At 43.1% G+C, this 23,889-nt stretch overlaps 1 protein-coding gene across 1 annotated transcript in view; it reads right to left on the reverse strand.

Annotated features, from left to right (window-relative positions):
- Positions 1-23,889, reverse strand: part of LOC134622363 (NACHT, LRR and PYD domains-containing protein 12-like) — a 290,226-nt gene that overhangs the window by 184,838 nt on the left and 81,499 nt on the right. The window lies entirely within an intron of this gene.

Consider the following 23,889-nt stretch of genomic DNA (forward strand, 5'->3'; position numbering starts at 1 on the left):
AAAGAAAAGTAAGGATGGCAAAGGGCGATGTTTTCTTCCAAAGAACTGAAAACATGGTCGATGTAGTGTTCTGTTGCAGAGTGTAGCAACTCTGATTAAACACCAAGCTAAACCTCTGTCAATGAATACAGGAGTCCGAGTAGAGTTGACTGTTTTACTCAGAATCTTCATTTGACAAGCGGTGAAAACTGTGGTTGAAAAGAAATACAGAATAGAAAAAATGATCGTGTTTACATAAATATTGCATCACGAAATAACTAAAAATGTGACCTTACATCTTTGTATTAGCTTGAGCAACAGTGACAGAGGATTTCTTTAAATCACCCTGCCGTTCTTCAGTTGAGACGTCTGAGTCAGAAAACACACAAACACTGCAGAAGTTTTTCACTCGCGAGGGGCAGTCATGGAACGCACGAACTGCGAACTGCGAACTGCGACTGTCTGTGACCTTTATTTATACAAGATTTTCTGTGTGTGTGTGTGTGTGTGTGTGTTACATAGATAACATCACTTCAGTAGCGGGACTTCCCCTTTTCTACATCTGTATGTTCTCGTAAAAGCGCTGAGCTTGGTTTTCTTCTACATCTAAATGTTCAGAACAACAGGATGCGGTTAGTATCTGCAGAATTTCAGCACACAGGTTACTAGACAAAAGGTCATGTAGAAATATGCTTCACTGATAAATATAAAGAATACATTTCATGTAACTGATCAAAACATAATTATCTTCTGACAAACAGTAATGATCATCAAAACTGCCTTTAACATGTAACCTTCATGAATTACAAATAAAATATAGTTTTTAACAAATACCACTATTTATGCCTTTTTAACACCTTTATCATGAAATATATACACTTACGGCGTTGCCTGAACAATGTTCCCAAGTGGATGGCTGTGGATAAGCCTCAGAGCATGACCGCATGTCACTCTCCCTCTTAGAGCAACCAGGAAGAGGAGGTAAACAGGAAATGAACTGTAACCCACCAGGAAGTGAGGTCATTAGCAAGTTCACCTTCAAAATTAAATCTTCTTGACATTTGTAACTCTTTTTACTGTTCCTTTTAACTTAAATACATACAAATTAATTATTTTAAAGCAAACATTAAAGATAAATGGCATAAATGCCTTTGAGGCATCACACTCCCCGCCTGGCCTATGTGAGGCCACTATGAACCTGAATGAGTCCAAACAACAGTCCTTAAATCAGTCCTTAGGCAGAAGAAGAACTACTTCTGCCACTGGCCTTAGGAAGGTTCTTGTGTCACCTTGGTCAGTGGTTTTTACCTCAACCTTTCTCACATGTCCATCCTTCCCAGGAAAGGTTGCTGTGACTATGGCCATTGGCCAGTAGTTGCGGATGGTCTGCTTGTCCCTGAGGAGGACCAGATCCCCAACTTGAAGGTTTCTGCGTGTCACTGTCCATTTTTGTCTTTGTTGTAAGGATGGTAAGTATTCTTTGCTCCAACGGGCCCAAAACTGGTTCGCGAGCGCTTGAACCTGCCTCCATTGTTTTGTGAAGAGGTCCTTATCTGTGAAATCTCCTGGAGGAGGTGGAAGTCCTGATTTCTGTGTGAGGAGCATGGCCGGTGAAAGAATGAAAGGTTGGTGTGGGTCTGTAGACACAGGTAGGAGTGGACGTGCATTGAAGATAGCTGTAATTTCTGCCATTAGTGTTGACAGCACTTCATGGGTTTGGCGACTCCTTTGCTTCAAGAGCATTGAATCAAGGATTCTCCTGGCAACACCAATCATCCGTTCCCATGAGCCTCCCATGTGGGAAGCATGTGGAGGTCTGAAGTTCCAGCTACATCCTTGCTTGCTGAGGTACCCCTGTACAGTATTATCCATCTCCAACTCCTTGCTAGCTACAATGGAGTTGGTCCCACAATCGGACTGAAGTTCCTTTGCAGGGCCTCTGAGAGCGAAGAACCGCCTGAGAGCGTTTATACAGCTAGATGTGTCCATAGACTCAATCAGCTCAATGTGGAAGGCCCTTGAACTCAAACAACTAAACATCATGGCCCACCGATTGCTCTCTGCATGTCCTCCTCTGGTGCGTCTGGTTACAACACACCAGGGTCCAAAGACATCAAGTCCAACGTATGTGAAGGGAAGGCAAACCTTGAGACGTTTCGGTGGTAAGTCAGCCATACGTTGTTCTTCCGGTCTCCCACGCAGCTTCCGGCAGATTACGCATTTGTGTAGGACTGAATTGATTAGTCGCTTACCACCCAAAATCCACAGTCCAGCTGCCCTTACTGCACCTTCTGTGAGATGTCGACCCTGATGTCTCACCTGCTCATGGTGATGTCGTACGAGCAGTAAGGAAACGTAGCTGTCCTTGGGTAGGATTACTGGGTTCTTTTGTTCACATGTTAGTTGAGAATGTTTCAGTCTGCCTCCAACACAGAGGAGACTACTCTCTAAAGTTGGACTGAGTTTATGCAACGGACTGTTTGTGGGCACCACTTTGTTTGCTTGGAGGGCTGACAGTTCCTTGGCAAAGGCTGGCCTTTGTGCTGCTTGCAGAATGACATGTTTCGCTTGAGCTATTTCATCCACAGTACGAGGCAAGCAACACATGTGCCATCCTGTACACCTGCTGTTTTGGTTTGAATGTTTGTGAGATCTTGCCACATGGATAAGGAATGCTACTGCTCGCAGTAGAGAGGTAAAGGTGGAGAAACGGCGAAAGCGATCAGGGGTAAGTACAGGTTCCTTCAGATGAGTAGTATAGGTGCGTACCTGTGGTCGAATCTCTGAGTCATTTCCTGGGTCGATGAGCTCAAACGTCTCACCGGTTTCTGTTGTTTCTGCAGATAACTGATGCAGGAATGAAGGTCCGGTGAACCAAGAACTCTGTGCCAGATGGGATGCAGGCAAAGATCTGGATGCATGGTCTGCAGGGTTTTCTTCCGTGCACACATAATGCCATTGTTCTGGTCTGGTAGATTGTCGGATACGTTGGACTCTGTTATGGACATATGTGTAGAAGCGTTTTGTCGTATTACAAATGTACCCGAGTACCACCTTAATGTCCATGTAGAACCTGACAGCATCCAATTTCAGATCCAGCTCCTCCCGGATGAGATCTGCCATTTCTACTGCAAGGACAGCAGCGCAGAGTTCGAGCCTCGGGATTGTTGGTTCAGACTGGGGTGCTAATTTGGCTTTGCCCATAACAAATCCTACTTCCACTTTTCCATCCTCCTGAATGGCTCTCAAGTAAGCGATAGCCCCAATGGCCATAGTTGAGGCATCTGAGAATACAAACAACTCTGTGCATGCAGCTTTGGTGAGCGAGGTTGATGTGAATGCACATGGCACATGAAGTTCCTTTAGGACTTGAAGAGAATCTCTCCAGGTTTCCCATTTCTTCAGCTTGTCTTCTGGGAGAGGTGCATCCCAGTCAGTCGGTTCCGAACTAAGTTCCCTAAGAAGAGCTCGTCGCTGGATTGTGACAGGTGCCAGCATACCCATTGGATCAAAAACACTATTGACGGTAGAGAGGACTCCACGTTGGGTGAAGGGTTTGATAATAGTTGATGCAGAGAATGTAAATGTGTCTTTTCTGATCTTCCACAGCAAACCCAGGCAGCGCTGCATGGGTGCTGTCTCCCCACTCAAATCCAGATCCTTGATGAGTGGGACACAATCTTCTGGTGGGAAAGCTCCAGTGACTGCTGGACTGTTCGACACAAACTTGTGCAAGCGGAGGTTTGATTCAGCAAGTGAAGCCTGAGTCCGTTGGAGAAGGTCGATTGCTTCTGCTTCAGATGGGAGAGACACCAAGCCATCATCCACGTAAAAGTGCCTTTCCACAAATTTCACTGTGTTGGCACCGTACTTCTGGGCACCTTCAGCAATGGCTCTTCGCAGACCATAGATGGCCACAGCCGGAGATGGTGAGTTGCCAAAGACGTGAACCCTCATGCGGTAGTCGATAACTGCCTTGGTGAGGTCGTTGTCCTCATACCACAAAAACCGGAGGAAGTTGTGGTGCCTTTCATGGACCAAAAAGCAGTGAAACATTTGTTGGATGTCGGCGAGGATAGCTACTCTCTCCCTTCGAAAGCGTAGAAGGACACCCAAGAGAGAATTGTTGAGGTCGGGACCAGTCAGAAGCACGTCATTGAGGGAGACCCCGCAGTACTGAGCGCTGGAATCAAAAACCACCCTGATTTGGTTGGGCTTTTGTGGGTGGTATACCCCGAATGATGGAAGAAACCAGCACTCTTCATCTTCCCTCAAGGGTGGTGCCACCTCTGCGTGACCATTGGCAATGATCTTCTCCATGAATGACACGTATTGTTTCTGCATCTCGGGTTTCTTCCTGAATTGGCGTTGCAAGGATTCAAACCTCTTAACTGCATGCTCTTTATTATTTGGCAAACGTCGCCGTCGCTCCTTGAACAGCAATGGAGCAACCCAACTACCAGCGTCATCTCTGTGGACATTAGTATCCATGATCTCTAGGAAGAGGATGTCTTCTATTGATGGGGCAGGTTTGTTATCATGTTGAGATTGGTTAAACACTGTGTGTCCTAGCATCCTCTCTGGCATTTTGTTAGACTTGCTGAAGCTTGGCTGTGTTACTTTGACCTGCATGAAACTTGCGCAGGGCTGAAATATGGAATGGCGACCACTGTCTAGCACGTGGGTCTTGAATGTGTCAATCGTTGGCTTATGCACATTACCTAGGCACACCTCCCCTATCACTACCCAGCCTAGATCGAGACGTTGTGCAAAGGGAGCGTTGTGTGGCCCGTTAACTTGCTGCCTGACTTTGTGTGCTCTAAGCACGTCTCTCCCAAGCAGCAAGAGTATCTATGCTTCTGGGTCCAGATCAGGGATGTGTTTGGCTATATGGTGGAGATGAGGCTGATGCAAAACTGCACCTGGTGTTGGGATTTCAGCTCGATTGTTGGGGATTTCAGGGCACTCAAGGAGTGGTGGAAGAGGTATGAGAACGTTGCCGTCCAACGACTCTATCTGGAATCCTTCTGCCTTTCTGCCGTACGTTTCGATGACGCCGGAGCATGTTCTTAGATGGTATAAGAGTGGTTTGTTCTCCACACCAAACAGCTCAAAGAACTCTGGCCTGGCTAAAGAGCGATTGCTCTGGTCGTCCAGAATTACATAAGCTTTAATGGCTTTCTGTTTCGAATGTTTGGGGTAGACCTTTGCAAGGCAGATCTTAGAGCAAGAACGACCCCACTGGCCGGGGCCACAAACCTCTGTGCAGCTGGTTCTAACATCAGTTACGTTCGAATCATCTTCTCCCTCCCCGCCGTTCTCTTGTGGTGGTGGAGGAGCCTTGGTGAGTTGAGGTTGTGGGCCAGGGTGCATGGCTGCATCATGATAGATGCTTTCACACTCTAAGCATTTCACGGAAGATTTGCAGTCTTTGGCAACATGTGAAGTTGAAGAACAACACTTGAAGCATATTCCTTTCTGTTTTAGAAAGGCCTTCCTGTCATCGATGGACTTGTTTCTGAATGTCCTGCATTTTTTAAGTGGGTGAGGTTTATTGTGCAATGGACAGTTCTTGTTAGGGTCGTCGTTGATTGTAGAGACATCTGTTTTGTGAACTGCGATAGACCTGTTGGTGTTAAAGCTCTTCATAGGTAATCTTTCTGGTTTTGTGGGGTTTGCGCTGTTGCTCTGACGAATAAAGCTGGGGTCATTTCGCTTCCTTGCCTCATGACACACAAAGTTACAAAAGTAACTAAAGGGAGGGAAGCGACCATTGTTCTCCTCTTTGTACCACGACCCAGATGATACCCACTTCTCCTGGAGCCCATATGGGAGCTTGTCTACTATGGGTCCAATACCTCTGGAGGTGTCTAGATACGACAGCCCAGTGAGGTACCCATCCTCCTTGGCGCCTTGTATCTCCATGAGCAAATCCCCAAGTTCACGTAATCTGATGTGATCTTTGGCCACAATTTTTGGAAAACTGTCCAGTCTCTGAAACAGCGACTGCTCAATCATCTCAGGGGCACCATAGCAGTCATTCAGCCTCACCCATGCCTTGCGCAGAGCCAAACCGGCATCGTTCACGTGCACTGAGCGTATGGATCTTATTTGCTGTCCAGACTCTTTTCCTAACCATTTGGTCATGAGGTCTAATTCTTGTGTTTCTGTAAGTTGAACTTCAGCAACGGTGTTCGTGAATGAGGACCGCCACGCACGGAAATTCTCTGGCTTATCATCAAATTGGTACAGTCCTGACGTAACGAGATCACGTCACGCCAAATACTGTGCCAGAGGGTCTGGTGGTTGTGACACGCTCACTGGAAGCATATGCCGGGGTGTTTGTGACTGAGCACCTATATACGTGCGAGGGTTTGTCCTTTCGATGTCAGTCTTCGATTCAGCTCTGGTCAGTTTAGACAGGTTTGTTGTGGGTGGATGTGTCCAATCATCCGCTTCAGGCTTGGGCTTGCTATTGCTATGTTGGAATTCCGCTAAGCTTGCAGGTGGATGCCATGTTCTGAAACTATCTTCTGATTTTGCGCGGTCTACAGATTTAACAGGTGGGACAGATACTGGTGCAAAGGTAGACTGATTCTGATCATTTTGAGAGCAAACATATTCACTAATACGTTGCAATCTAAGCCTGTCTTCTGACTCAGATTTCACATTTTCTACATTTCCATGCATTTCTGCTACATCTTCTAACACCTGTGCTTCAGCGATGGCTGCGTCTGCTTCACGATTTAATGTTAGCACTTCCAGCTCTGTATCAATTCTAGCGGCTTCCAATTGATTTTGAGCTTCTCTAGTTTTCCTTTCTGCTTCTCTAGCAGCCTTTTCCAGTTTTAATTTAGCCTCCTGGCTAGCATATGATGCTCGTACCTTAGCAGCTTCTGCTTTAGCTCTGGCGCGAGCCGCACTTACAGATGATGCTGATGTCACGTTGCTCCTGGTACTTGATACCGATGACTTGTTGCTTGCTGCCATCACGAACACGTAGGACCATCGAGTGCCGCCTTTTCACTGTAGTGTTCTGTTGCAGAGTGTAGCAACTCTGATTAAACACCAAGCTAAACCTCTCTCAATGAATACAGGAGTCCGAGTAGAGTTGACTTTTTACTCAGAATCTTCATTTGACAAGCGGTGAAAACTGTGGTTGAAAAGAAATACAGAATAGAAAAAATGATCGTGTTTACATAAATATTGCATCACGAAATAACTCAAAATGTGACCTTACATCTTTGTATTAGCTTGAGCAACAGTCATCATCAAAACTGCCTTTAACATGTACAAATCAACCTTCATGAATTACAAATAAAATATAGTTTTTAACAAATACCACTATTTATGCCTTTTTAACACCTTTATCATGAATTATATACACTTACGGCGTTGCCTGAACAATGTTCCCAAGTGGATGGCTGTGGATAAGCCTCAGAGCATGACCACATGTCACTCTCCCTCTTAGAGCAACCAGGAAGAGGAGGTAAACAGGAAATGAACTGTAACCCACCAGGAAGTGAGGTCATTAGCAAGTTCACCTTCAAAATTAAATCTTCTTGACATTTTTAACTCTTTTTACTGTTCCTTTTAACTTAAATACAAACAAATTAATTATTTTAAAGCAAACATTAAAGATAAATGGCATAAATGCCTTTGAGGCATCACAGTCGACGCCTCATTAGAAGAATAATCTGGACATTTGTGAGGAACTCTAACCAAGAAAGCAACACAAGAAAGCAACGTCACACAGATCCAACAGACAGTTTCCATGACTGGAAGTGTTCAGTGGAAAAATGCTCCATTGCATTATTGCATCCTCTCACCACAGGAGGCGCTGTTGGCACCACTGATTGCTGATCATCTCTGATGATCTGATTGATCCTGTGAATAACGGGACTCACTGAACTCTGTGACACAGTGAAGATTACAGAGTTTAACATCTGACTGACGTCACACAGACAGAAGGATGAACCAGTGAGGCACAGAACACAGTTACTGGAGATACTGGATCAGCTCCATGTGAACCTCTGATGGAGAAGCTGCTGACCCAGAGAAACATCAGGACATGACAGGCAGCTGCACTGATCTAACAACATGTAGCAGAGCTGATCTATGTTAGAGGATCTATCACAGCAGCTGAAAGTCCAACACTGGATACCAGCTGAGCCTGTGCTGAGTGTTACAGGAAAAGAAACACTGACACTGGGAGACACAGTGATGCTGACTGGGGCACAGAGCTGAATGATGCAGCATCAGGACACTGTTTCAGTCTGACTGACAGAGAAACCTGTAGCTGCATCTACATGTGAGGCAGAGGCCACACAAGCAGGTTTCTATGTTTCACAGTGACTGAGATCTTCAGTGGGGGTGGACATGCTCCTGTACAGACCTCTGAGGAGAACCAAGGTGCAGTCAAAGAGTCCAGTCTGTCCTCACAGATGTCAACATGTGCTTTCATCAGGTCTGCTGTCAGCTAGCAGGCTCACATCAGAATCACTGTTCCTGAAAAACACAGTCTGTGTGACATCATCAGTCAGCTGATCGTCCCAGATCTGAATGGTTTCTGTCTCTACTGAGGAAGTCAGAGAATCTCACTGAGGTGTGGATCAGGTCTGAGTGAGCTGTGGAGGGACAGCTTTAAACAGTCCACAGGTCTCACGTCCTGCTCAGTCTGGTAGCAGATACCTCGTATTGTTCCAGATGTGCTGACATCACCAGCAGCAGCAGCACAGCTGTGTGATACGATGAATCTCAGTTATTGATCCAACACACAGTAAATACAAAGATCAGGATTTATGAGAGTAATCATTATGAGTCTGAACACATGATCACTGAATGTTAGTCTCCACAATAATAAGCTAACACAAGCAAACACAGCTTTCAGCTCTTATTTTGAAACTTCTTTAGAGAGCTGTGATGTGAGCGTGCCTGGCTCTGAGGCACTTGGGTCAGCCTCTGTTGTTTAGAAGTGTTACAGACTGTGAATGACACAGACCTGTCAGTTTCATGTTTGTCTGTAACACAGCTCAGGGGCTCCATGCTGAACGCATCCATCCAGTGTTATTGATCCAGGACTAATACCAGCATTGGGATCAATACTACACAATCACATGTGTCCACGTGATGGATTTGACCAGCTTTATTCATTAATGATCAATCAACTTATTTACTGCATCTGAGTCCAGCTTCATTTAAATGATCCAACCATGAAAATGACATCAGTCCTACAGAAGCACTTAATGCTAACAGGAAGTCATTTATTAAGGTGGAATAACACAGAGACACAACCACTCACAGTTAACCTGACCCCACTAACTGCATGTGTTTGGACTGTGGGAGGAAGCCGGAGTACCGGAGAGGACGCACACAAACACGGGAGAACATGAAGCACTGAAACAAAGATGGTGGATTTGACCTCAGGACCAGGCGCGTAACTTCCAGGGGGGTTACGGGGGTCATGACCCCCCAATAATCAGATCCAGCCAATATAATTTCATCATTCCAGTTTATAAAATTATGAATTATCTTGATTTTCTTTAATCATTTCAATTATTACCAACAAAATAGTTTCATGTTTAATCATCTAGTAATGGAACCCCGCCTCCTTCGCTGCATACTTGGTATTACCCAACCAGCTTTCTCTACAAACCTTCACTGTTTGCTGTATGTTTGTTAGCGCAGTCGCTGGTGCCAGAGACTGCCAGTGACTTCAGTCTGAGGGTTTGAAGTTTCCATGTCTGTGTGATGTGTGGTGTGAAGGCTGCTGGTTAAACTGGGACTTCCAGTTTTTTTTTTTCCAATAACACACTTCCTGTCAGTCACAATGAGGCTGGAGCCAAACACAGAAAGGTGTTTTTGTCCAGATGAGCCCAGAGAAGAAACACGAGTGTTGACAGACATCAGAAGCTCAGAGAGGTGAAACATGAGGTTGGAGTCCTCGTCAGCATCCAGAAGAGCTGCTGTGAAACCCTGAGTACTCATGACAGACTCTGATGGCACAAACACATCATGATTCAAACATGAAGACAAACATGGAGCTCCTGATCCTCCTGCATGAGAACAAGCTGACATGAGCGCTGTGTCTGAGAGTGTCTCCCTGTCACAGTGACAAGAACACAGCTGCTGCTCACAGTCATTAAACTGACCTGAGGTCAGCTGCTAGCACGTCTCTGTGCTCCTTACATATGAACCATGTGACCTCACATCAGTGCTGTGGATGACTGTAGTCATAGAAGAGTAGAGCTGTAGCAGGTGGTGTGAGGAGGAGGAGGAGGTGGTGTATTCTAGTTAACGCAGTACTGAAACACTCCAGCAGAGGGCGCTGTTAAGTCCTTATTGTAACACAGTTACTGTGTGCAGTTATACTTCATACATAATCTGCACTTATTTCCATCAGACATGCTGTCAGTAAATGATTGTTTCTATTGATTCTACTTCCTGTTGACTAGTTTGATGACAGTGAAACAATCACAGCTGATTGTGTGATGATGTCACTGTTACATTCAGTGTGTGTGACATCATGTTAGTGCAGCTGATAACAGCCTGGTTCTGTTAGAAACACATGAACGTGTCCATAGATCAGTGTGTGTTTAACATGAGAGCTTCAGCCCTGCTGATGTGTTCAATAAAGACATGCAGGAAAACTGATGAGACTCTGAAATAACTCTTTATATTTATAATGTAACTCTGCATCAAAAGAACAACAAAGGATCCCAGACAGCTTTATGTCAACAAAGACCATGTTTCTGTGTTTCTAACAGTTTGACATTATTAGGAAACAGACTGCAGTGAACAGGATTTATAAAGAGCTTATATATAAAGATATGACAGCTGTTTGTTGATCACTCTGTGTTTGGACCTGATCAGTCCAGCTGTTTACTTGAAATATGTTCATTTACCTGTGACGTTATATTTATGTTCTTGTCTCTGTTGAAAAACACATTTTAATGTCCCTCAGATTTTTCTCCCAGATGAATAAATATAAAAATGACACAAACTGACTGCAGCTACTTTTTGTCCTTTCTGTCAGAAACCTTCATGTGACTCATGAGAGACACGTTTCAGCTGTTTGTGACAGATCAGAGGCCAACAAGTCATTTATAACACTTTCCATCATTGTTTAGCACAAACACATGTTGACACAGCAGCGGGGCCGCAGTGAGAGTCAGAGCCAGGAGATAAAAACTCCTGTTTGACCACAGCCTCACTTTGTTCCTGCAAACACTTCCTGTTGTTGACTGGGTGGAGTCAGGAAGCCAGCGAGGCCCTGCAGGACTGAGACTGCAGACTGGGACGTGCTCTGTGATGGAGATCAACAGCATCACTGACTGTTTCTGTGAGGACACCATCATCCCAGCAGGGCTGTTTCCCAACAACAAGCCTGGACCATCAGAGACCTGAAGCTGCTGCTGAATGAAAGAAGAGGATCTTCAGGTCTGGAACAAGGACGAGCTGAGAGTGTTAATAACGTTACTAATGTTCAGCTACACTTTACTAGGTCACATCTGTGACACACGTCACTTAAATAAAGAAGGAAATATTGGCTCTGTTTTATCTGCTGGGCCCAAAAGTGACTCCCCGTATTTAAACTGCTATGAATAACTTGTTGGTCTATAATATGTGAAACATGTGTCAAATGTCTCCATCATGAAAGATATCAGGTCATTTTGAGCCACAAAAACATTCCTATCATGAGATAGAAGCTGGAATCAGTTTGTTGCAGACGTTTATATCCCATATTTATCCAGTTAAAGTCACATTGAAATTCAAAAATGTCTTTTCAAGAGTCGTCTGTCCAAGAGGAGCAGAAACAAATATAACAACAGTTATTTAAGCTGTTTTAAAGGCCACAAAGGAGCAGATTGGTTATAATGCAGCTGCTTCACAGGAATAAAGATGAAACACTGTTTTTATTTCATGTGTAACACCTTTCAATCATGTGTTGACTAAAGTCTATTGACCAGTATAAGTAAAGACATCACACACACACACATGGAAACACTGAAACCTGTTTTTGGTGCAGCAGCGGTCCCAGCTGCTCGCCTTTATCTAGACTGGGTCGGCTGCTTATCTCAATATAATCAATGTTTAAGGTTCTCAGTGTTTCTGTGTTGCTTCGTATAGGATCTCCCAGCATCATCACTGTGCTGTCCAATCATTGTGTGCTAGGTTACCTTATAGTGCGATGTGTGTTTGCACAAAGAGAAGCATGTGTGTCAAATATAAGCACAGAACAGAAAAAGCTGCCAGTTTCTTCTATTTAGAGTCAAGTTAGTGTTTTGTGTCTTTGTTTGAGGCCTAATGTCAAGCAGAGGTGTGTGTAACTGGACTGCTCTGTTATATGTGTGAAATGTGTGCTTCAGCATCATCTTCGTCACTGCTGATTCCTTTGTGTCATCATGTGTTGAGAAGAGAGAACAGTTATAACGGAGGAGCAACAGGAAGCCCTGAAATCTGCATCAACAAGGAAGTGTTGGCTCACCAGTGATCCCAGCAGAGCCACTGGTTTGGCTCCAGTTGTTCTAGATTCAATGATGTTGTTGCTACAGATACATGTTAGCATCTTTATTGTAGTAAAGTCTTGTAATGTGAAGCTAGAAACAAGGCAGGAAACAGCTCCATGATCTGATCTTAATGATGTTGTTTTTATTTCTGTCTTTCAGAACTGGATTGAAACTATCAAAGGTCTAAAAACAGCCTCAACAAAGACAAACTTTACACACGTCATCTTTCAGCTACAATCTTTGTTGCAGGGATCTTCTGCCAAACAAGGCTGAGAGAAGATTTCTTACAGCTGTCATGTTGATGCTGTTTCAATCTTTGGGCAAACACACTCATATATTAGGGCTGATATCAGGGCTGCACAAGTTCTTTGTGATCATGAATAATAGAAGTGTGCCTGTTGAAGATCATGTTTCTACATGATTATATGTCCTGTTATTGTTCTGTATTATATTCAGCTTTCAGCATCCTTTCCCAGCCCCTGTTACACCATCCATACAAAGCCAATCTGACTGTGAGCCAATGTGTTTGATAGTTTGTGTTGGATCAATAGATTTGACAGACTTGGTTCTCATCCAGAGGGAAACAGTCCAAATTCAGATCTAATGAAATGATGGAGGCTGTTTCCTACCACGGTGCTAATGTGTGACTAACAAGGCTCATGGTCTCCAGCAGACAAGCGCCTGGAATGAGGTGAGCTGAGTGTTGCTTTGGTGGGTCTGTGCCCACGTCATGCATCAGGATTCATATTGGCAATAGTTCATATCTCTGTTCTTTAGCCTTCATCACAAAGCTGTGAAGGAAAAACAAACATCTAACAGGATTTGATGGATGCAAAGTCCACTGAGCTCTTTGTCATTTACAAACTTGTCCAACCAACAAGAGCACAGATGAAAAACACAGTGACACTTAAAGGATTTTGCCATATATGAGCATAGATTACTTTCATATAGATTTGCAATGCAGGCTTTTGGTGAGCCGCTGGCTTCTGTCTAATAATCATCTCAGCATTTTACAATAGAATAGCTCTTTATTAGCTCTTCATTTATTGTTATTGGACATGAAACAAGGAAGCTGTGTTTCTCATTGGATGTTAGTTTCATGTTCATCAGGATCATTTTCTAAAGAGCTGATATTTAGACCATTTACTGCACTGGCTGCACATTCTGTCTACATTTCTCTGTATGTGCTGTGTTTGTCTTTCATATTTCTCCATATTGACACAAACAGTGAACAGCAGTAGATCTACTCTTCATCTGTTTTAGGCCCAGTGAAAGATCTGAAGCAGAAATGGTGTCATTAGGAGAAGAAGAACGGCGAGGAGGCAGCAGCTCTTAAAGATGAAACACAGCAACTTAGCCCTGAGCTCAGAGAGCTTCACATGAAAAAGCTCCTCAAGCAGATCATGTCAGAGGTTTGTCATCAACAGGAGGAACTGTTCATATCATAGAATGAAGGATGCTTGTCAGCTGGATGAAGAAGGTTATTTAATGGCAAACGTTCACATTGAAGTCAAATTGTTGTGGTGTTGAACAGATTCATGGACTGATTGTCTCCAGAATGTTAGAAGAGCTTCAATGAATCATTAGAAACAACTTACAGCTGCACAGTTGTGTCAAACACATCTTTGTGTCATTTTTGTGTTTCTACATGTGACACACGTCTAAAACATGCACACAATTTGAACACAAACAGGGATCATTTGTTCCCACAGCCAGATGCTGAGAGCCATTTCCTTGTAGTCCTGTGTCTATATATATGTACCATTAGATGTTATTGGAATGATTGTCAGCTTTGATAGTTTCATGTATGTTTAGCTGGACGGCTGTTTGATCCTCCACATGTTTAAAGGTGTCCAGTCCTGAGACACTGGGGGTGGAAACAGCTGTGATGTCATTGGACTGTCACAAAGACAGAAGTGCATGAAGTGAGCAGCCAAGGAGCCGCTGATGTTTTGGATTCAACAGCATTTGAAAGGTTGACACAGACACATTTGCACATAGAAAGCTGAATTTGTCATATGCCACAGTGAACTCACTGTTCAGTGTTTTTCAGGAAGCTTCTTAACTGCCTCTGCTGCCAAACAAGCAGCTGATGTCCTTGAGAAGAAGCTGAAGAAGTCTTCAACAACAAATCCAGGAAGTGGACTTTCAAATACTAGATTCACTTTAGACTCACACAAGAAATGACTCAACTAGCTGTGTTTGATTGACTCCTTTGACTCTATGAAAGCTCAGTGTGTGTCTGTACACAGACTGTTGTGTTGGACTATTATTCAGTTGTTTTCAAATGTCTGCATCTCAGTGTAGATGAGGCTGGGGGTCATGGGAGGCCACCATAGCAGTCTCTTCAACATCATGACATCATCATAAATGCTGCTGGACTGTCTGATGGGCTGACGGTGAAAAAGCCGTCGGGAAGGAAACAGAAGACATTTCAGAGGCTGCAGCAGATTTCTTTGATTTGGGGCCTTTTTCAGCTTTATTGGACAGAGCAGTGAAGATAAGTGACAGCAAAGCAGAGGGAGAGAGAAAGGGGGCGTGGTCAGAATCAAAGCCAGGCCAGCTGCTCTCCACCTCGTGGCACATGGTCACCTGCTCATCCTAGTGAGCTCCACCAGCAGCCCTTTCACACAGTTTACACTGTCAAACACTGTGTGTGGACCTCAGCTAACAATAGGCTCCATTTAAGTCTGGACTACATGCTTTTATATTGAGGCAGATTTTTACCTGTTTTTATTCCATCAGCAGCTCAACATCATGAGCAGCTTTGACATAAAGACATCAAACTCAAGCTGACTTTAAACTGGATCTACTTTTAATACAGGGGCTGTCAGTGGTAAGACATTATAAAACACATTGAAGGAATACAAAAACAGTCAGAGTTTTGTTCAGAGAACTACGTGCGCACGGGTGAGTGATCGGGTGATACTCACACCGAGGCTTTGCAGTCAGCTTTATTTATACTCAAGCATGTTTGCGTCACAGACACATGTAGGAAGAGATAACATACAACTCCTTACTAAGCATAAAACATATACGTTCAACTGCTAGTAAGTAACTGGTCAAGCCTATCTTAAGGGAAACAGCGTGCTCTGCATACTGTAGGGCATCAGCTAAGCTTCCAGTATTTTGAGTGACCCAGTGTTTATCTATGTGGGCGCGGACTTTTGGGAGGAGGCCCTTTAGAAACGCGTTTTTTAATTGTTGTTCGAAAGGGGTGTTCACGCCCTCCTCATATGCTATACCTGAGTTTTGTCTGAAAACTGGCCGTAGTCTATCCAGGAAGTCAGAGGCAGACTCGTTTTCATTTTGCTTTGTTTCTCCTATTTTTCCATAATCTGGCCTAGGTGCCAGAATGGTTTCTATCCTCTGATAGACTGGGATTAATGCCTGGATTAAATCATCACCTCTTAAAACCTCCCCGTCCACCCCGATACCCGTGTAATCTCCTCGGACCCGGGCCAGCTTCAGGCCCAATAAGTCCTGGAGCACTTGTAGCATTTCTCTGCCGTTTAACAGCCAATTAGAGCGTATTATGTCTACTGCGTCCCTCCACTGTTGGTGTCCCTCATTTAAAGGGGGAACATCCTTTAGCACATTTTTCCGATCCTCAGCTGTCCACGGTTGATATGTGTATGTGAACGCATTTTGGTCTCTGGGGATCACACCGTCGACCGCAGGACCAGTTGCTCGGCCGAAATTAGGATTTGGTACCTGGATTAACGGAAATTGGCCCAGCGTGGGTGGGAACAGCGGTGGTGGAAACCCTGGAGTGGGTGAGTTTTCATGTGTCTTTGAATTAAGCTGTTGTCTAGCTGCAGCATAAGGGTTTTGTGATTTCACAAAGGGATTCTTTGAGACTGGGGGATAAGGATTTGGTGGTTGCTCACTATCTGGGGGGGCTGAGGCAGGGGGAGGTGGCTGATAAGGAGGGGGGTTTACTGTCTCAGTAGTTGGTTTTTCGCTCTGTTTGTTTTGCTTCTCTTTTCTCTTATCCTCACGCCTTTTACTTTCCTCCTGCCATGGTACAAAAAAGCTCACATATTCAAACATTCGTAAATCCTTTTTCTTTCCGCTAGTTTTTTCTATTTCTTGCTGCAAGCACTTGTGCAGCCGTTGTATTGGGGCGGGGTTACTATTCCCGTCCCAGGCGGTGCAATTAGTCTTTTTGGGGTTTCTCCATCTTTTTGCACTTATTTGACCTGCACCTGGGTGCTTTTTCTCCATCCATTGTTCGTCGGGTGTTAATTCAGGTTTTGTGGATTTGTTGCCCATTTCTAATTTTATTTAGTCGATGCAATATTTATATTTTTTATTTATTTATCAATACTATTTTTATTTATTTATTAATACTATTTTTATTTATTTATTAATACTGCAAACACACACACTGTGAGACGTTCTGGCACTAGAGTCAAAGGAGGTTTATTAAGTCAGCCTTCTACCCTGAACTAAATTCAGGGCGGACTTAATTTTTACGCGTTGATGCGCAACCTTTTCTCTTCCTCACCAGTCAGTACTCACAGGAAAACACTAGGAGTAGTGCAGGAGCCTAGAGTTCCTATTCAATGAAGCACTTAATCCTCAACAAACATACAGCGCGTTTAGAAAAAATCCTATTTTTATTTGACACTCTCATTACCTTTCACTCCCGGAGTGAAATGAAACCACGAGCTACCAACCTTTACTTTTGTTGCGGAATGGGCCCACACAGGGCGAATTATCCCGTCTTACACAGGCGAGCCTTTACGTGCGGGTCCACACAGGGCCCGGTCCACACAGGACGTTTTACAATAGGACACGTCTGTCCTTTTGGTCCACACAGGACCCTTCTACTTTGAGCAGTGTCAGGCTAAAAATCGATTATTCAACGCAAAGTGTTTCTGGCTGCTTTATATTCACCTTCAATGTTGCGCTGTGTTCTTTTTTCCGGCGTCACCGGGTCCTGGCGTCGTGAACCTGTATACGACACTGGCCAGTAGGCGAATCTACGACTCTGGACTTTTCCTCGCTTCACTGGAAGCGGTGGTTTGCAGTGCAGGTAGTCACGACGTCAGGATCCGGCGGCTCCGTCTGTGAATAGTTAGATGATATAATAATATCAATCAACAATCCGGCTCGGAGGACCAATTAAATGTCAGTGGTAAGACATTATAAAACACATTGAAGGAATACAAAAACAGTCAGAGTTTTGTTCAGAGAACTACGTGCGCACGGGTGAGTGATCGGGTGATACTCACACCGAGGCTTTGCAGTTTACAAAATGATGTTTCTATGAGTCAAAAAGCTCCAGATGTTGTTCACAAAGAAAACAAAGATTAGGAAGTTAAACACAAAGTGTTTGGAGCCAAAATGTTCCCAAGCTGCTCTTTTTGAAATGGCAGAGGTACAGTGGTGTCTAACAGCACACTGTGGAAGGCAAACATGTTCTTGTTGGATGAAACTTCATGAATCCTTTGTAGATTTGAGCTTTTGGAGCCTTTCTTTTCTCTTCAGGTGTACAGAGGCTGAGGAGGCAGGTGAAGCAGGTGGAGCTGTTGTAATGCTGGCAGAGGGTGTGTCTTAGTAACTCTGTGAGGTAGAACTGGATCCAACATGGTGGATGTGTTGATGTTGGAGCCATTAAGATTCTCTGCACACTGTAGGATTTCCCTTTGATTCACTGCGGGGGCATTTTGGAGTCTGTCAATGAAACTCTTCATATTTGTGTTTGACACCAGTTTATAGAAACAGACAAATGTGTCATGCTTTTGTTCGGCCTCCACAAATATACACATTTGTTCATTGGTTGGACTTTTTGGAAGGAGACACATTGAAAACCATGTTAATAAGATCTTGTTGTTTCCTGTGGATCCGACACAGAGAGTGGACTTCAGACAGAAAGCGTGGAAGAGATTTTAGAGGCCGTGTGTGGCAACAGGAAGTTTCTGTATGTTTGCTGATCTTCCATGTGGAAAACAACACGTGATGTTTGTGAAGTTCTACAATGATCATTGTTCTGACAGCATTTTGAGTGGGAACAGTTCAAACTGGGAGTAGTGGGAGTTATTTACTGATTGAAACAAGCTGAATGTTTCTGTGCACGATGAAGATCAGCAGCTCAGCTGATCAATGAATTGACATCTATCAGTCATTTCATGAGATGAAGTCATCAGCAGACATTTGTTCTAACTGTGTGATAAATGTCAGAACGTCAGGGCTCTGCTTTAGTCACTACTTGATGATCATTGGCTCATTGTTGAATCACGTGGCCCAGTCTGACCTCTGACCCTTTGCTGCAGGTCTTCTGTGTTATCTCCACTTTCATGTCTGATCTTTTGCGTCTGTAATAACAACAGCTTCTACACACTAAAGCATGTTCAGCTCTTATTTCAGGACAAATCACACGTGTATTTGAAGACAAATCCACATGATTATAGAATATTGATCAGCTGGAATCAAACTGTGTGTGTTTGATTGTGTCCTGTTTAGTTTGTCCTCTTCTCCTTTAGTGCTGACAGTCCCTGTAATACATGCAGTCTATTTATAACTGAACATGATCCTGTAGCTGGGCCCTGCAGTCATTGCAGGCAGATATCTTAGACCTGATCAGGGGAAACACTGGGGGCTCAGTCCTGGAACCACAGCAGCTGTTTAAATTTACTGAGTGTGTTTGACAGTAAAGTGAATGCAAATGTGAGACACTGTGTGCTCACAGCTAAAGGCTGCAGTCAGCTGTGCGTCTTTCACACAATGATCCTTTAATAAACACTCAGAGCTCCATGTTGATGAAGCAGTCATGTGTGAGCTTGTGTGCTGACATGTTGACAGTTTGACTTCAGAGCTTCTATTGAGCCATAATGGTTTTTGAATGGCACAACAAACTGTAACTACAAATGGGCACAACATGATTCATGAGTGTAACTAAGATTTATAATGTCTGTTCTATGATGGTATTGTAGTATTGTAATATTAGACTTAATTCTTAAATTTACAGATTTTTCAATGGACTTTGGTGGCAGTAGATTTGCAGTGAGTGAAGGATAAAACCCCTGTTGTACTGTAGAGCCAGTCTGCTGCAGGACCCTGAATGCATCATAAGTGTACAGGTAAACTCTCAGGTCTGGAGAGTGTGTTCAAACACACAGTGAAGATGAAACGCTGCTTTAATGTTAGTTTCATGTATTTTCAGGTTATTGCTGCTGTTGGATCAGCCTGTCTGTAGTATTCAGAGTATTTACTGCAGTGAAAGTCCTGCATTAGAATCCTCCTGATGTTCATACTGACATCAGATGAAGGTAAACAGTGGCGTGTCTTGAAAATTTTTGTTGGGGGGGCCAGGTAGGGGCACAGATTTGGAAAAGGGTGGCATATGTAATTTGCAGATAATGTTAAAAAAACAATTCTACCAACTGTTAACCATAACTCAATAACCCTATGAATCTAATAATCGAATGCGCTTTTAACTATTATTAGAATGAGGTTTTGACCACTACGGTGCAAAGTTTTTAGATACTGCGCTGATGAAGTAGAAAAGATACAATCAGTGCTCTGTCAGTGTTTATTCAGCGTTCAAGGACAGCAATATTTGCATAGTATCTTTACTGACATATAGGGCACATATGTTTTGGGCAAAAACATTTTTGAATATTGAAATACAAACATTTTTAACATACAATTGGCAAATTAGCCAATGCAAAACTTTATCAGCCTATTAAAAAAAGAAGACAATCTTCTCACAAACTGGTGTTTTATTTTGAAACAGGAAAAAAGTGGGGAAACAAATTTAAAGACTAACATTTGAATAAAACCTGAAAGCAAGTAAATACTTTCTATGCTGCCTTATGGTAAACTTTGGTAATATTGATGTATAAAGAACAACACTGGCTGATGATGAAATACAGTCAGCTGGCATGGTGACACTGCCAGTATTAACCTGCAGGGCTGGACTGGGACAAAAAAAAAAAAAAAAAGGGCATTTTGACTAGAGACTAGCCCACCAGGTATTAAAGCCTTTGAATGAAAACAAATTTCTATAAATTTTACGTCAGATAAAAACTTTGTTCGCAAGATTCAGATAGTTATTTAATAACAGCTAGAATTTTAAATGAGTATAAGAAAGAAAAGTATTTCTTTGTGCACCCCCAGGCCACCCCGCTGGACACGTCACAGAAGGTAAAGTGTTACAGTAGACGTTTAGTACCTCACACTCGACCATGATCACTCTCATCATGAATGTTTGACTGTCAGCAGAGAACTCTGAGGATGTTTGAATGAATGTGGAGCTGAAACAAAGTGTTGACAGATGTTTGTGTTTCAAACAGGAAAATAAGCAGAAATAAATCAGCTCTGAACAAACAGCCGCCTGTCATTATTATTATGGTCTGTGCAGACAAACATGTGCTGTTTATTCACTCAAACTAATCTATTCTGTGTTTTTCTATGTTCAACAGAAAATCTGCGTTCACCAACTCCATCCTCTCTGTTACTGACACGCAGTTTACTGCTGTGTAGTGATGGGTCGTTCGCGAACGAAATGGCTCTTAGAGCCGGATCTTTGAAGTGAACGACGCGAGCCGGCTCCTTATCGCGAGCCCTGGGTTTTTTTTTTCTTCTTTCTCTCACCCTCACTCTCTCTCTCTCTCGCACTTTTGTTTTTCACTTCACTCCGCACGCGAGCCTTGTGCTTTGCGCTGGGCAGAGGGGGGAGGGGCGGTAGTTACAGTCGCAGTAGCAGAGGAACAGAGCGGGAGGGAGAGACAGAAACAGAGCCAGGGACAACAACGTAACATTAAAAAGGTATAGTGATCATCCACAACTATTTTCAGTTGCAGATGATAAAGGATTCAGAAAGTTTATTCATGCAGGCCCATATGACAGAGAATAAGCATCTTCTTTTTCATATTTTAATTTATATTTAATTGTGTTGTGGTTTGTACTGTTTTGTGTTGTTTCATTTTAAATTTGTTTAAAAGGAAAAGCTGAAAATTTAAATAGTTAAAAGTTGAACAGTGACTAGTTGGTTTTTGTCTTATATGATTTATTTATTACATTTTATGTGGAGTGACTAAATAAAAGTATATTTACGGTGGCCCCTAGAGACAAAGCAGCACGTACAAACTCCAAAACACGTAAAAACTCAGAATCGCGTAAAAACTCCAAAACACATAAAAACTCAGGCTACATCCACACGTGCCCGGGTATTTTTGAAAACGGAGATTTCTAAAAAATGCCTGTCAGGGTGGATATTTTCTAAAACTCCGTTTTTGCATTTACGTGTGGATGAGGAAAATGGAGAAAACTAATTTCTACAATACTGTTACTGTTAATTGTACTCTCTGCAGTGTTCAAATGCTTACATATACACACACAGTTACTGTCCCTCCACACATACGACTCGGTTCTGCTTCTACGCCCCATCTTTGTTTACTATTTCCCACCGAGGCTTCTAGACTTCTGGTTGGCCAACATTTTCTACACGTTTAGGAATATATCGGCACGTGTTGCTTTGGAATGCTCCTAGCAGCGTTTTCCTTAATTTCTGCATTTACATGTGGACGGGATTATTTTTTAAAACGAAAACGGAAAATCTCTGTTTTCAAAAATACCCGTGTACGTGTGGACGTAGCCTCAGAAGCACGTAAAAACTCCAAAACATGTACAAAAGACAACAGAAGTGCTCCAGAATGCTAGGCGCAGTGTTGAGCTTTTGTTACCTAGAGGCTACACAAGCCAGCAAGTACCAACAACCGGTGTTTGGCAGTTTTTTTTTTTAATTATTTGAATATATATGAGTGCTTGTGTATAAATACACAAACAATATACATATGCTTTTAATTGTGTAATTCAAGTGATCTGGGTAGCTCTGTTTTGGAAGTTCAGTTAACGCTAGAAATGCGTTTTAGAGTTTGTACGTGCTTTTTGGAGTTTGTACGTGTCTCTAGGGGCCACTGTATATATTTATATATCAACATATATAAATACAACCACTTTTTTTTACATTAGTAATTCCTTTTGTGCATAATTTTATATTATTGTAATAATAAATTAATTAAAGAAACAAAACAACCTGAGGAGTCGGTTCGGAGCCGAAAGAGCCGACTCTTTTTAGTGAGTCGGGCCGAAAGAGCCGGCTCTCTAAAAAGAATCGGAAATCCCATCACTACTGCTGTGGAAAAGCTGGAGAGGGTGGGGGGGGGGCATAACAAAAGCAGAGTGAAATGGAGTGCTGTGATTGGTCAGAATGTTTGTGGCTGTGGGATTGTGGACCCTCTGTCCCACAAGCCCCTCCCTGTTTTTTTCTCTTCCCGAAGTTTTTCTCTCCTGAAATTTGACGCTGATCGTCTCCGTGTGAAGCTCCGTGTTAAGGTAACGTTAGCAGTGTGTAATGTTTTCCTGGCTAACATCAGCTGTGAGCAGCTTAGTTCTGCATCCATAGTTCACGGTAAGGGACTCACAGCTGGACCAACGAGGCTGACCCGCCCTGAGCTCTGAGTGAGGCCGCTGTACGTGACGTGGAAACAGATGTTTCTGCAGAAAAATTGAAACATGCTGTGAATATTTGCTTTGTCATTTCTTTCTCTGCTCGCTCTGCTGTTACTTTCATTTTAAGACAAAACAAAGTTTTTCAGTTAGTCTCTGTGTTTCAGGCTCTGAGTGTTTGTGTAGGAATCTGAATCTGAAAGAGACCAAATTAAAAATGTAAAGTTAAACTAAAGCTGTTTGTCATCGTGTATCTGGGATGAAGTCAGAAAGTTCCTGCGCAGCGTCATTACGTCACTGAGTTATTCGGGAGAACAGCGAGAAACTCCTACATGCAGCTTCACACACTGATGCCAGCGCTGCACAGCTGCAGAGCCTCATCATTTATACTCAGTTTATTAAGTTCAGTTTCACCTTTTAAAAACTTTCCTGTGCACAAATATCTGAAACATTTCTCTCCATCACACATGTGTAGTTTTGAGACAAATGTCACGCTGTCAGCTTCATGCAGCTTTCCACAAACTAAGCCAAGTTTTGTCTTACAGATAAACAGATTGATCAACGTTTTAATTTTTTCCTTAAGGTTTTTTTCTGTGGCTTAACAACAGAGGAACAGCGATGAAGAACTCAGTGCTCTCATTGCTTACATCAGCATCATCCTGTGACTCCAAGCTTTACTTTTCACTCTTTAATATTTTATTTACATTTTCTGAGCAGCATTAACATGAGTTAGCTTAGCTAGCAGAGCAGCTAGCAGTTAGAGTATGAACTCTGTAAGCAGTCAGCTTGGTCCTGGACATGTTACTGACATAAAGCTGCAGCCATGTTTGACCTTTGTAGGACTACAGTAATGGAGGATTTGGAGGCTGAACTCGGCTCTGTGACACTTTTTGTAGTGAACTGATGAAAGCTGTGTCTCAGATGGATGTTAGTCCAACAC

The sequence above is a fragment of the Pelmatolapia mariae genome, linkage group LG3_W, assembly GCF_036321145.2.
Source record: "Pelmatolapia mariae isolate MD_Pm_ZW linkage group LG3_W, Pm_UMD_F_2, whole genome shotgun sequence".
Lineage (NCBI taxonomy): Eukaryota > Metazoa > Chordata > Actinopteri > Cichliformes > Cichlidae > Pelmatolapia > Pelmatolapia mariae.